Consider the following 13633-nt stretch of genomic DNA (forward strand, 5'->3'; position numbering starts at 1 on the left):
CCTAACACCTAGGAACATTAGCTCAAGTCCCTCTCCTTTGATCCAACCAGGTATGGCCATTAAACTCAGGGCTACATGACAAAAGAAGGCAGTAGGGCTCAGTGTAGAGAGGGTTTGTAAAAAGGGGATGAGAGCAGAGATGTACATCACTTAAGTGGCTAAATCTACTCTAAAGAATAATTTGGGGCTTATGCATGGTGCTAAGGACGTGGAAGGAGGCATGGCTTAAGGAGGAATATGCGGGAAATGGTCTTTATTTAGGAACCAGGCCAATTAAGCATAAACCAGGGTAGACCAAAGTGTGATACATCTCCTCCTTTTTCTTGTGTTCCCCTCAGTAGGAAATAGTGATTTCAGTCTTCTGTGAGTCACAAAGGGAAAGAAAACTCTTCAAGGGGGCCTCTAATTGTGGTTTAGAAAAAAATGCCTTATAAAAAAAAAAATCTGTACCTAATTTTTCCCTTGCCAGCCAGTACACTCAGCATATTAGTACCAGTAACCAAAATATTAATATATTCCTAGACTTTAAATGACCTTCAGTTGCCTTGTGTTTGTCTTCTCCCAGGTAGATTGCATGATTCACAGCAAAAGCACAAATGAAGGTCCCATCCCCTGGCCCACTCACCTTCTTTTCCACATCTGCCTCCATCTTTTACCACAAAAAGCCTGAGCCATGTGGAGTGGACACCCACCTCAGGATGGAGTCCTCCTCCAAAACAGTTACCCCTTGGCTATCGAGTGGGGTCAAGAGAAAAAGAACAACAGTGTAGTTCACTCTTGGGAGAACAGACAGGGGAAGAGGGCTGCAAGTGCTGAGAACTGGCTTTAGCATCTCAGGTTCCCAGAGCAGTATAGAAATGAGGAGAGGAGTGTAAGGGAACAAACCCTATTTGAGAAGTTGACCCTATAAAGTGCTAAGCCAAGGTCAGAGACCTCAGTAGCCATGGTCCAAGAGCAGTGATGGCTGGCTGGGACTACCAGGAATCACCTAGGCACACTTTGACCTATGTGGAGTCTCTGACATTGAGTTTAGAACTACGCTTCTAAACTCAAAGCTTGGAAGGAAGCAGGCACTTGTATGGTTCACTGGCCAGAGCGGGCTGGGAGTGTCTGGATTTCTGCCCATGTGCATCAAGGAAGGGAAAGTTCATTTAATGAGACCATTATAGCTCCAAGAGAGTATTTTAGGTGGAGTGCAGTCATTATCCCATAAAATCCAAAGGTGTGATGTTTCTTCAACAGCAGGAATTTAACACGTTTGAAATCAAATTCACCATCCTTTTTCCTAAACCTTTCCCTCTTCCTGCATCCCTTCACTGTCTTATCCCTCTTAAGAGCACCATTGTTTTCCCAACAACTTTGCCTCTCCGTCTCTTTGGTTCCTCTCTTTTCTGAACTCTCTAACACTAAATGCTGCCACCAAGCCCCCTTGACTGTTTCTTTATTACATCCAATGCCTCTCCTCTTTTCTATCCCTGCTGCAGAGATTTAGTTCTGGCCCTTATTGTTTCCTGTCTAGACCATTACAATAAATTCCAGTCAATTTTCCACTTGAATCCAATCTAAACAATAACAAGACTTCTGTCTTAATCTTCTCAAAATACAAATCTGTTTACATCACTTTCCTTCTTAAAAAGCTTCAGTGGCTCCCCATTGACCAAACCCCTTAGCCTGGTATTCAAGTTCTCCACAATGTAGCTCCAGCCAAGCTCTTGACAGCATTTGGTTGTTTGTTTTTGTTATTACAAAAATAATCTTGGGTAATTGTGGAAAACTCATGCAAAAATATGAAAAATGATACAAATTTTAATCCTAATTTCACCATTGGAAGATATTTCAGTCTATCTATACATGTCTATCTACTTATTTACAAAAGTGAAGGCATCTTTTATCATTTAATAGAGTATCAGTAGCATTTTTCTATACTTGAAAATAATTTTTAATTGTTAAAATAACATTTGCTGCACTAGCTCAAAATATAAATTCTTATTATGTAATTTGTGTTTATTACAAAAAATATGTAAAATATTGACAAGCATTAACAAACAAGTAATCTTATTCTATATTTAGATAAGATAGAACTAACGATGGTTGACATTCAGTGAATACAGTTACTGCTTATTCAATTATTCTGTCATGACACTTACCTAAGGTTACCTTTTCTCCTTTTTCCTCCAATGATTTAGAAGTTTCACATCATGTTTTCTTTCTGGAAATGATGAAAAGATTAATACTATTTTAAAAATATATTATAACCTGATTATTCTCTACTTACTAGCATCAAGAATGAAAAGTACCCATTTATTTGCCCAGTACATGATAAGACATGATTTTATATCACTCTTTCATTTCGTCATCAGTTTCCCAGTTTTTGTTTATAGAATTTGAATTTTAAGACCAAATTATTATTATTACTTTTCTTATTATGATTGATAACAAAAATATTTCATCACCCAAGAAATAATTATCCATATTCAAAGAGTTTTATTGCTCAAAACCCAATCTTTTTTTTTTTTTTTAACTGTAACTTACTTATTCTTAAGTTCACTATTCTATTTCGTTTTAACTGTCAATTGTCTTCCTAGGATGTGTGTGTATGAGTAATTTCTCTTTTCAGAAGGGTGCAGCGATGACATACTCTCCTAGCTCCAGTAAATTTGAAATACATTTCCACTGCCCAAACACAATAATGGCAATTTTAATCAGTATAGAACTCTCATGTGACAATCTTTTAAAAACCAAAATCCTTTTGCTCATTTTCTATTCTTATTGTCTTCAGAATTTTGGAGAAGACATGATGCCAACCCCACCTTAGTTCTTTTTAACTCAACCTGTTTCAAATACCTTTATCGTTAATTTTAAAAAATTTCAACAAGCTATATCTAGATGTTTGTATATTTGCATTAAATTTACCTGATAATTGGTGAGTCTTCTCAATCAAAGATTTGGATCTTTCTCCATTTTAGGACAATTTCTTTTACTTCTTTACTTCTTTCTATTCTTTTGTTCCTTACTGATTTATGTTCTACTTCGTGTAGATTTTTTTCTAAATCTGTGTCCAATTTTCTCTTTTTTTCCTCTCAAGAATTCCATTTTTTAATCCCATAGGTTCTTGGAGATATTTTCAAAGTTTCAAACATTATTTTTCAGTTTTAAGAGTACTCCATCAAATTTTCATCACCTTCTTGTAATTAAGTCTTTTTAAAAATTCCCATGAAATCTTTCATGATTTCAGAATATAGCCTTTCACAACTGCTTGCTCAGTTTTCATAGCTGGGACAACTTCTTGAATCATGTCAATAATAATAATAAAAATACTTCTAATTTTTCTTCTTCCACCCAAGAAAATGTGGTCTTATCCTTTTGAATAGAGCACCATTTTTATGTGTTTAGTGATATTCCCTATTTACAAGTCCTTATAAAAGAAGAAAGAAATTCAGTCACACTTGGCCTCTACTAACAGGAGAAGCCCAATGTACTTCCTCCATTTCTCTGGGATAAAAACTTTTGGTCTTCTAGTTTTTGCTTCTTATGAATTCCTCTGAATTGGGGTCTCATCGATTCCATCCACTGGTCTCCTCTAATCCCTACTTTCCCAAGCAGAGAGCACTCGCTCGTCATAGGAGAAGTTTTAGGTCACTGTTCTGTTCTTTATTTAATCTGCTCTTTTTTGAGCTTTATTTCTTAATATTTTTAGGAGGTGGATTTCACAAATTTTTGTTTTCCCACATTTTTGCATGACCTTGGCCACTTCTGTTGGTATCTGGTGATAGGGGAGTTGCCTCTGCTAATATCACCGTCGTCCTAAAACCTGTTTCCATTACATTTTTCCTCAATGTCTTCACCATATGTCCTATGATTTCTGAAGAATATGATTTTTCTTGTGCTGTTTCATTTTCCTGGAAGATATTTCCCAGCATCTCTTCTCAATCCACCTCTTCCTTCTGAAATAATCAAGACAAAGGAGTTTTCAATGAGGAGTATAATAAAAGTGTCCACAAAGGAGGCACAGAATATAGAACTCTCTCTTAAATGTGCTCTTATGCTTTCTGTTTGTTAATATACATTAGAATCTACCATAAATGAAAGATATATGTGATTATTTATACTTTATTTCACCAATTAGAGCACTCAAGAGAGAGCAGGAACAGTGCTTGGCTCATGTTTATTTCCTCTATAAGGCACAAACAGAAACTTTCACACAGAAGGGACTCCAAAACGAAGCATGCTAAATTTAGTTTAAGTCTGGCTATTATGCATTATAGACTTCATATCTATACATGTGTTATTTCTGTTCCCCACAACAAGCATCAGAGGCAAGTACTATTATTTCTTTTTGTAGAAAAGATATCTGGGGCACAGACAAGATTAATAACTTTAAGGTCATGCAGTTACTCAGTGAAATTAGATTCACACCTAAGTATGACTCCAATATCCATGTGACTTTCTGCCATACCATTCTGATTCAATTAAATTTTAATTAAGTTCAGATGACCTCACCAGGCATAAAGCTTGTAGAAGGAATATAATCGGGTTAGGTATGAAACAGCGTTCCTCCCTCGCTGAGCCTACTTTATGTCATCTCTCTTTGATCAAAAAATGGGAAGTAGATCCTAAGGTTTCTACTGAATTGCTGGCTGCAGTACTTCTGAAGCCCTTTGTAGATTTCCCTTTCCTCTTCCCAAATAATGTGACAATTTTCTGATTGAGACCTATGTGAAATAACTAGCCATATTACCCCTTGAAAATATTAAATGAAATTTAACCAAGAATATAGTTTTTCCTTATGTCATAACTACCATATCATCTTAGGACACGAAACCTACTCATATCATGATCTGACTCTCCTGGGCTAGATCTAGCCTTCGTGGAAGCAGCAGAAAAATAATATGCAGCGGCTGTTTTTCACTGACCAGAAAAGGAGTCATTGAAAGTGGTATAAGAGTAGAAAAAAAATTATTTAAAGCATAAACTGGCAGTGCATAGGACAAACCCAGCCCACTGTTGTGTTTTGTTTGGATTAAACAGTGTTTTAAAACTATTTGACTTTGTGGCCAAAATTTAAAAGTTTGAAATTTCACAGAAAAATCCAGATTTCTGGGTTTTCTTTTTTTTTTTTTTTTTAAAGAATATGAAGGTCTGATCATACCAGACTTGCATTCCTGCATGAAAACTACTCAGGCTGAGTAGCAGCAGGAATGGCTGGTACCTTCAACGATAGTCCAGTCAGATTGGAACATGAAACACTTATGGAGTAGATATAAAATACAGAATGTAAGAGCTGGAAGGAACCTAGGAAAATCAAATAAGGAAACTGGACCAGGAAGCTGATAGCGCCCTAGGTCTTATAGCTGGTTGGCAACAGGGCTACAAGAAGCTAGGTATTCTGACCACTCAAGTCATCAGTCTGCTTATGGACTATTTGCATTAGCACATTGCCTTATCAAATGACAAATAAATGTTTTGAAATTTGGGTGCAAAATTATTTGAGTGGCCATATATCAACGTGGTTCTGAAAACAGGATGCTATACAAGGTCCAGCCTGTACAAACAAAAGTGCTGGTGCTGTATTAACCTTATTATATACATTATTTTGTTCATTTATTCAACAAATATTTATCGAGCATCTACCATGTGCAAGGGATGGTATTGGGCACTCACTGGAGATAAAAAGAATGAACAATACAAATAAGATCTCTGCCTTCATAGTCCTAAATTAGCAGTAGCATCTGTAACAGAATCTCCAACAGTGAATAATCTAAAGATGTTTCTCCAGATTTAAAAGCAGAATTTCTTCATAGTTCATGGAGTCCGGCAAATATACCACACATAATCCATGATGGGTTTTTGTTTTTCAAACTTATTATTATTAGTGGCAAATTAGAATCAGAGGCTCAAACAAGGCAGTAAATTGATGGGTCAAATGGTAGAACACATTTTTGGGGATCTAAGTAAAAATATTAACTTTTAATAATTCACATTTCTAGCCAATAATTTGACTTTTTTTGTTTGTTTGAAGCTGAATTTTAAGGCATGCCTATGATGCAAGAATATTTATATTGGAAGAAAATGTTCCTGACCACCCATCAAGTTACAGAGTAATTGTCTTCTAAATATGCGTGTTGAATCAGAGACTTCACTGCAGTTGGTAGCAGATGTAGGAGGAATAAACATTTTTTTCTTACTTCTCAAGGAACAGTCGTGTTGCCACAAGATTCAGTGCAATAAGTATGTTTTGAGCTCTTGCTATGAATCAGGCATTATGTTTATCACTGGGGGGATAGAAAGATGACTATAAAATATTTACTTTCCTATCTTAAATGTTCATTAAAGACAGAAATTAAGGGAGGTAGAAAATAGTTAATATTTAGCTACATGTTATTTTACTATTTTGTTCAAAGAGATTAAAAAATGAATATAATAGCTACCCAAAAAAGCCAGAAAACAGTAAGAGGACCCCATGCACACTTCAAAGGGTCAGTTAGTCTTGAGGAATAGGTAGTAACTTTGGGGTCAAGGAGGTGGAGGGAATCTTGGGGCATTGCAAGATCAAAACCTCACTGAAGGTAGATAACTTGGATCCTTCTTATTATAGAAATTAAACCCCAACCAGACCCCTAAAGGAGAATGAAGGATGGCTAGAATTAAATAATAGTTTTGTTTTTAAAAGGTGACAAAGAGGTTAGCAAAAAGAAGCCAAAGGAAAAAGGAGGAAAGGAATTTATTGACTTACTTAGCTAGACTATAAGTATGGCTAAAGTAGGTACTGAAATGATGTCATCAGTAAACCATCTCTCTCAGCTCTGCTTTCCTTTATGTTGTCTTTAGTGTCATTTCTTAACTCCAGCAAGCATTGAAATCTCTTCCTTCTTGTTCCTGCCCATACATGTATTGACTGATCCAGACACTTACAAAATTGTTTATATTTAGTCAGTACTTAATTAAATAATAACATATATGAATTTAGTAGATAACTTTTTTTATTAGTTGTTTGAAACCAAGAATCTTAAGAGCCAAACAGCATGTCTTTTGTATCATCTGTAGCAGCTTGCATACTACCTTTCATAAAGCAGACAATCATATATATTAGATGCATTAAGTTATCAAATTAATCTTAAATGAGATGGTAAGGATCTTGTATTCTGGGTAGGAATTTAAAATAATTTGTAATATAGATGTCGGGGCAAAGAGAGGCGACAGTGGCAGGTTGCATAAAGGGTATGAAGGTGCAGTAATGATTTCTAGTATTTTCAAGTTTTACAGGCTAAACACTAGGAATAATGTTGACTTGTTAAAATAACAAAGTAGCAATGTTTGATGGGAGAATCAATTTAAAGAAGATAAATTCCACTTTGGACACCTCAAGCTTTAACAGCTGATAAAATATTCAAGTTGCTAGTTCATATTAGCAAATGCCTATAGGAAATAGAAAGCAGATGAGAGTTTGGGTCTGAAGATAAAGATTTGGGATTCACTGTCATTAGCATAGAATTGATGATAATAACCATGAGAATGAATAACATCCCATAAAAATGAGTACCATCAAGTTCTTCTTTGAGCAATAGTATCGGCTGCATATTCCAGAAAAACCTACTAAAAAAACTAAGAAATTCTGGATAAAAGAAAACAAATAGACTTTACAGCATAGATTAGCAACAAAAAAGTAAGAGAAATTTACAGGTTAAAAAAAAAAGAAGCCTAAAAGAGCCTGAAACTGAACATAAGCCAGTGTTACAAAGTCAGGCTGCCCATGGCATTTCCTGACAGCAGGAATTTAGATGCTCAGGTTTTAATGGCCAAGATCAGGAAAGGTGAGAAAGACCTCAGTCTGGGTCACAGTAATAAGTCAAATCTGAGACTCCTGCAGAAAGTTGGGTTACTTGAAGGGATAGTCCCTCAATAAAAATGTAAGCCAGAAAAAAAATTCCTCCACTGGGAAAGGGACCAAGAGAGGAACCAGTTTGCCTTAGGTTTTGGTAGAAAGGAAAAATGAATCTCCATTGGAAATTCACAATGACAAGCCTGCCCTGACACGGGTGAGATAGAGACCTGAACACTTATCTTTGCATTCTAGTAAACTGCAAGGAAAATTAATTTTTAAGGGACTCCAGGTTTTTAATGGCCCAGGACACCTGACAGAAGGAAATACAAATCCTGTCTAGAGAAACAATTACCGTAACCTAGATTCCTTAGAACCTCCAAAAATTAGTATCAGCCAAAAGGAAGGATATAATGTAAAACTATCAAAAACGCAAGTAAACAATGCACTAACACCACTAATAAGAGAAAAACAGTCTAAGGTCTTCAGATGTTGGAATAATCAGATACAAATTATCTTAAAATATGTTTTTAAAATTCTGAGAGAAAAGAGAAAATTAACAGTAAGAACATTGAACATGGTACTTCAAGAAATAACCAGGAAAACTTGAAAAAGAATTCAAAAGAACTTTCATACATTAGTAATATAAAGTTTGAGCTTCAAAACTCAATGGATTGGTTAAACAAAGATTAGACACAACTGACGAAAGAATTGAAGAACTCATAAGAGAAATTAGAAGAAACAAACAAAAAAATGCAGGGCCCTTGAAATTAAAAAAAAGTAATAAAAGACTTGGAGAATAAAATGACACACATACAACTATCTGGAGTTAACAGATGAGTAAAACAAATAAATAAAGGGGAATTGATATTCAAAGAGTTAATGGCTTTGGATTTTTTAGACTCCTTGGAAAAACATGTATCTTCAATTTAGGAAGCACAACAATACCAATAAGAGTAAATAAAAGGAAATCTCGCTTTCGGTACGTGGTAGTGAAATTTCTAAACACTAATGACAAAGAGAAAATCTAAAATGTACCCAGAGGAAGGGAAAAATGCAAACAAATTGGTAACAGATTGTCAACAGATTCTCAACAGCAATACTGGAAACACCAGTAAAATATCTGCAAAAGGTTATCTGTAATTATATTCCTCCCTAATCAACAAGAATGAAAAAGATACTTTTAGATAAGAAAAAAGGGAAAGAGGAAAAAGTCTACTACACATGCATCCTCACTAGGAGAATATTTAAAGAATAAATTTTAGGAAAAAAGAAACTCATCTCATGAGGTAGCCCTGACATTCAAGGACTGGCAAGCCAATAAATTGGCAAATACAAAAGTAAATATAAATGAACAATGTCTGTGTATGAAATGATAATAATTTCAGACAGATAGAACTAAGATATTGCACCAAAACAACATTTCAGAATCTGGGTGAGACATTGAGAAAATTACAAAACTTCATTGAAAACGAGTAAAGAATACCTAAATAAATGGAAAGCTACATCACGTTCATGAACAGAAAGATGCAGTACCACATAAATGGCAATTATCCCACAAAATCACTGTAAATGCAACAAAATTTCAATTAAAGTGCTAAAAATTGTTCTTTCTTGGGACTTAGAAAACTGATTCTAAAATTTATCTGAAAAAACAAAGTGCCAAAAATAGCCAAGATGCTCTGTAGCAAGACAAATATGTATAGGGAGAGTAAGGGAAGGAATTTGTAATAACAAAGCTGTTTGCGAAACCATAACATTAGTTTTGAATCATACGAAGCTGATATTTTTATAGGTCAAGAACAAATATTGGTAATTCCTCATGGTTCAACACAATAATAAAGATGTATTATAATATTGGTTTAGAGAAAAACACACAGACAAGGAAAATTCAGGATAGGGAGCCTGGGACAGACCCACATACATATGGAAACTTGTCAGAACTGGAATTATAGATCACTGGGAGAAAAGAGATAAAGATGCTGTAATAATTACATGTTAAGTAGGTAAAGTCAAATTAAATTTCTTACCTAAATGCCATACACAAAATTAGCTCCAGGTGGACAAAACACATATTTATGAAAAGCAAATATTAAAACTGCTAGAAGAAACTATAGGAAAATATCTTTACAAGTATGTTTTCCCTTTCGTCTACAGTAATAGAATTTTCAGGTGGGCACATGGCTGTCCAGAATAAAGGCAATATTTTCTAACCTTCTTTGAAGGTAGCATCCTCTGTGACAAAAGCTCTGGCCAATGGGATATAAGTGGAAATGTCTATAAAACAGTTTCTAAGAATCTCTTTAAAAGACAGCTGGTAGACACATACCTTGACCCCTTTTTTTCCTCTTCCTTTCTACCTTCTGCCCGGGACCATAAGGCATCATGAGGGTGGAGCAGAAAACTAGAAGGAGCCTAGATCATTAAGGACTTCATGGAACAGAGCTTCCATATCTGCTGCAGATCACCTACCTCAGGATTTTTACATGAGAGAGAAAAATACACTTCTGTCTTGGTTAAGTCATTGTTATTTTAGGTCTCTGCTCCTCACAGGCAAACCTAATGCTAACTAGTGTAATCTGCAATGACATTTCCTCTCTCCTTATTTCAGAAAGAATACAAGACAGAAACAGAATACATACAGAATATAATCCTACAGGAACATCCACTTTTAATAGACTAGGAAGAGAGAACAGCAAAAAAGAAAGTAGAAGAGTTAGAAGGGCCACATGAAAGAGAGTGAATACTGAAAAAAAAAAAATACCTCTGGACTTGTCTAGATTAGAAGGAGGTCACTGGTGACTCTAGAAGACTGTTTCCAAAGAATAAGAAGTCAGTGAAGCAACACAGCACTCAAGGGATTATTGCCACTCGCATGTTACTTGGATGCCTTCCAGCGCCACACAAAACCAGCAGACAAACATGTTTGGTGTTTCTGGGCTATGGGTGTAACTAGGTGTACCTTGAATCATCAAGAAGCAGATACAGCCTTTACCCTGGATAATTTCTTGATGTCTTTTCTATAATCATGGCACACCCAGTAGGAACATGCCTTGTCTGCTCCGTCTGGTCACAACTGAACTGACAATTCAATTCAGTTGAGGTTCAACCTATCTCTCTTCTTCACTACATAAGGGGATTATTTTTTCTCTATGGCTTAGAAGGTAACCATTTTATACCATGGAGAGAACTACATAGATTACTATCAATAATACATTATAGAAGTGTAGATAAGTGTGTGCCTATAACATAAAATGACAAATCTTCTAAAGGTATAACTAAAACGTGGGCCTGATATCACTCGTCACCGGTATGGAAGCCCTGAGCACCAGAACAGAGAACGAAGGCATCGATGCAAGCAAGAACTTAGAACTTAGAAAAATACGAGCGGGTACTCCTCAGTGTACTCAAGGGAGATGCTTTTTTAAAATGTGCACAAACTGAGAATATATATGTGAAAAGAAATTTTTCCATAAGGAAGAATAAATTTAGGAGATTTCTGTCATTATAACATATAGCCTATATGTATACATCCTTAAAGTATAATAGGGAGCACACGTAAATGGGTAGAGTCGGTAGGGAAGTTCACCAAAAAAAAAAAAAAAAATTAGTGTTGGGTTTGATGAAGGAAAGTGCAGCCATTATAAAAGTGGAGGAGGTTTGGAAATGGAAGATTAGATTCCCCTGGTACCATCAGAGGATGGGAATTCCTAAATTTTCCCTTAAGTTTTTCTTCACTTTAAAGAAATTTTCCTATGCCAAATATTTACAATGCACTCTTCCCAGTGGAACAGGTAGAGCGCCTAAACCTCAAACAATTAAGGCGACAAAGGTAATCCATAAGGTATAAATGCACAGAAACATAAAGAGCAAGGAAATCTTGGTGGTGGAAGTAGGGACACCTGATGAATAACCATCCTGAAACCTTAAGTGGGGATGCCGCCTCCTGTGGGAGTGGCCTATACGGACATCCATGCCTCTGGCCAGTACACATGCTAGTAAATTGCCTCACACATGTTGTCTAAAATGTATGAATCACTTATATACGTGGAATCCAAAAAAAAAAAAAAAAAAAGACAAATGAACTTATTTACAAAATGGAAACAGACTCAGAGACATAGAAAACAGACTTACGGTTACCAGGGAGGGAAGGGGGTGGGAAGGGAGAAATTTGGAGTTTGAGATTTGCAGATACTAATATATATAAAATAGATAAACAACAAATTTATACTGTACAGCACAGGGAACCATATTCAATATCTTGTAGTAACCTATGGTGAAGAAGAATATGAGAACGAATGTATCTATGTTTCTTTGTGACTGAAGTATTGTGCTGTACACCAGAAACTGTACTTCAATAAAAATATATTTAAGAAATAAATAAAATGTATGAATCAAGATTTCTGCCTGAATTACATAGACTAAATCAATAATACAATGCACTCCACTGCATCCCATATTCATGCTCATGATTTTCAGGCTAAAGTTCTTTATTTTCTGGAGGGAGTGGGGAAGTACAAAGTGGATAGCAAAGCCAGGAGAGGAAACAAAAGCTGTACGCCCTTTTTTGAAGCAGGAATGGGAATGGGTGGGTTCCTGGATCCCTAGCATTCTCTCAGTTCAATTTCCCTGATTTGGGCCAGTTACAGTGGCTACCATTTATCAAGAGGTACCTAGAATCTCTTCTGCTACTCCAAAAGACCTATGCAGCTACGAGACCCAGAATTGCTCCCCCTTGGATGTTTAACCTACAGGGTACAAAGCGTTTGGGCTGCAAGGGAAGCAGGGCTCTAGCCAGTCGGCTCCTGCAGGTAGACCCATGAATTCCCAATGGCTAGATGTGCAGGCTTACCCAGGACAGCTCATTAATTTCACAGTAACAGACCTTGCATTTGTCTTGATTAAGTTTTCAAACTTTTACACTAGTGTATGTTGGGAATTTATGCCTTTTACTCCAGCATATCTTCCTTTTGTCCATTGCACAAAATCTAGGCCACAGGGGTTGACGAAGATGACTAAGCCACAGTGAATCCTTACCCGTGTGAAAACTGGGAAAGGATTGTGAATGCCTCTGCAAAACGCCCCAATACAACACATTATTATACTGAGGAATTTTATTACAAATTTTCCTGGAATGTCTTTCAGGGCTCAGTGTTGGCTGGAAGGCTTCTTTATTTTTACAAAACACCCTATTCTATGTTTTTTGCTCCAGTTTACTCTAGAAGTCCTTCTAGGCGAAGTTAAATGGCAAAACTTCAAGGTTTTAAGGCTCAGTGCGTATGGAGATGCGTATCTAGTACATGAGATAATATCATGTTTGGATTTTTCATTTACCAGCCAGACTATAAACACTTAACAGTGTGGGAAACCATAGTTTATACCATTTGTATGTACACCCACTGAAGGTAGTATTTTGATGACTATTGCTTTATTTATACTAATAGGTGCTCAAACACTCAGTGATTTAATGTTAGTTATGTAACTGCTCACCCAAGAGAGGAAGAAACACAAAGAAATAGAAAATTTATCTCCTATCCTGTTTTCTCAACTTTTATGAATTAGACTGAATTCTCTCTTCTAAAAATGATCAACATATTTTAGTGTCTTAATTTTTTGACTGATTTGGCCTCCTTAGTCACAACTGACAGATACTTAGTAAATACATATTAGTAAATACATATTGACTTACTAAATGGAAGACAGTCCATCTTCTTCTCTACATCTTGCCCATCCTCTCAAGTCCTTTTAAACTCCACAAAGTCTTGTCTGAGAGCTCTACCCTTTCTTCGAATTTGTTTTTAATGATTGTACACA

At 35.9% G+C, this 13633-nt stretch overlaps 1 long non-coding RNA gene across 2 annotated transcripts in view; it reads right to left on the reverse strand.

Moving 5' to 3' along the window:
* The window catches only part of LOC116664368, an 82491-nt gene extending 71830 nt beyond the window's left edge, over positions 1 to 10661 (reverse strand). For both annotated transcript variants that reach the window (XR_004320877.1, XR_004320878.1), the window contains exons 1-3: positions 10584 to 10661; positions 2914 to 3944; positions 2148 to 2209 (exon numbers count right to left, since the gene is read on the reverse strand). This is a non-coding gene — a long non-coding RNA (uncharacterized LOC116664368). The remainder of the gene's footprint in view (positions 1 to 2147; positions 2210 to 2913; positions 3945 to 10583) is intronic.
* Positions 10662 to 13633: the final 2972 nt, after the last annotated feature.

The sequence above is a fragment of the Camelus ferus genome, chromosome 6 (genome assembly GCF_009834535.1).
Source record: "Camelus ferus isolate YT-003-E chromosome 6, BCGSAC_Cfer_1.0, whole genome shotgun sequence".
In the NCBI taxonomy this organism is placed as follows: Eukaryota; Metazoa; Chordata; class Mammalia; order Artiodactyla; family Camelidae; genus Camelus; species Camelus ferus.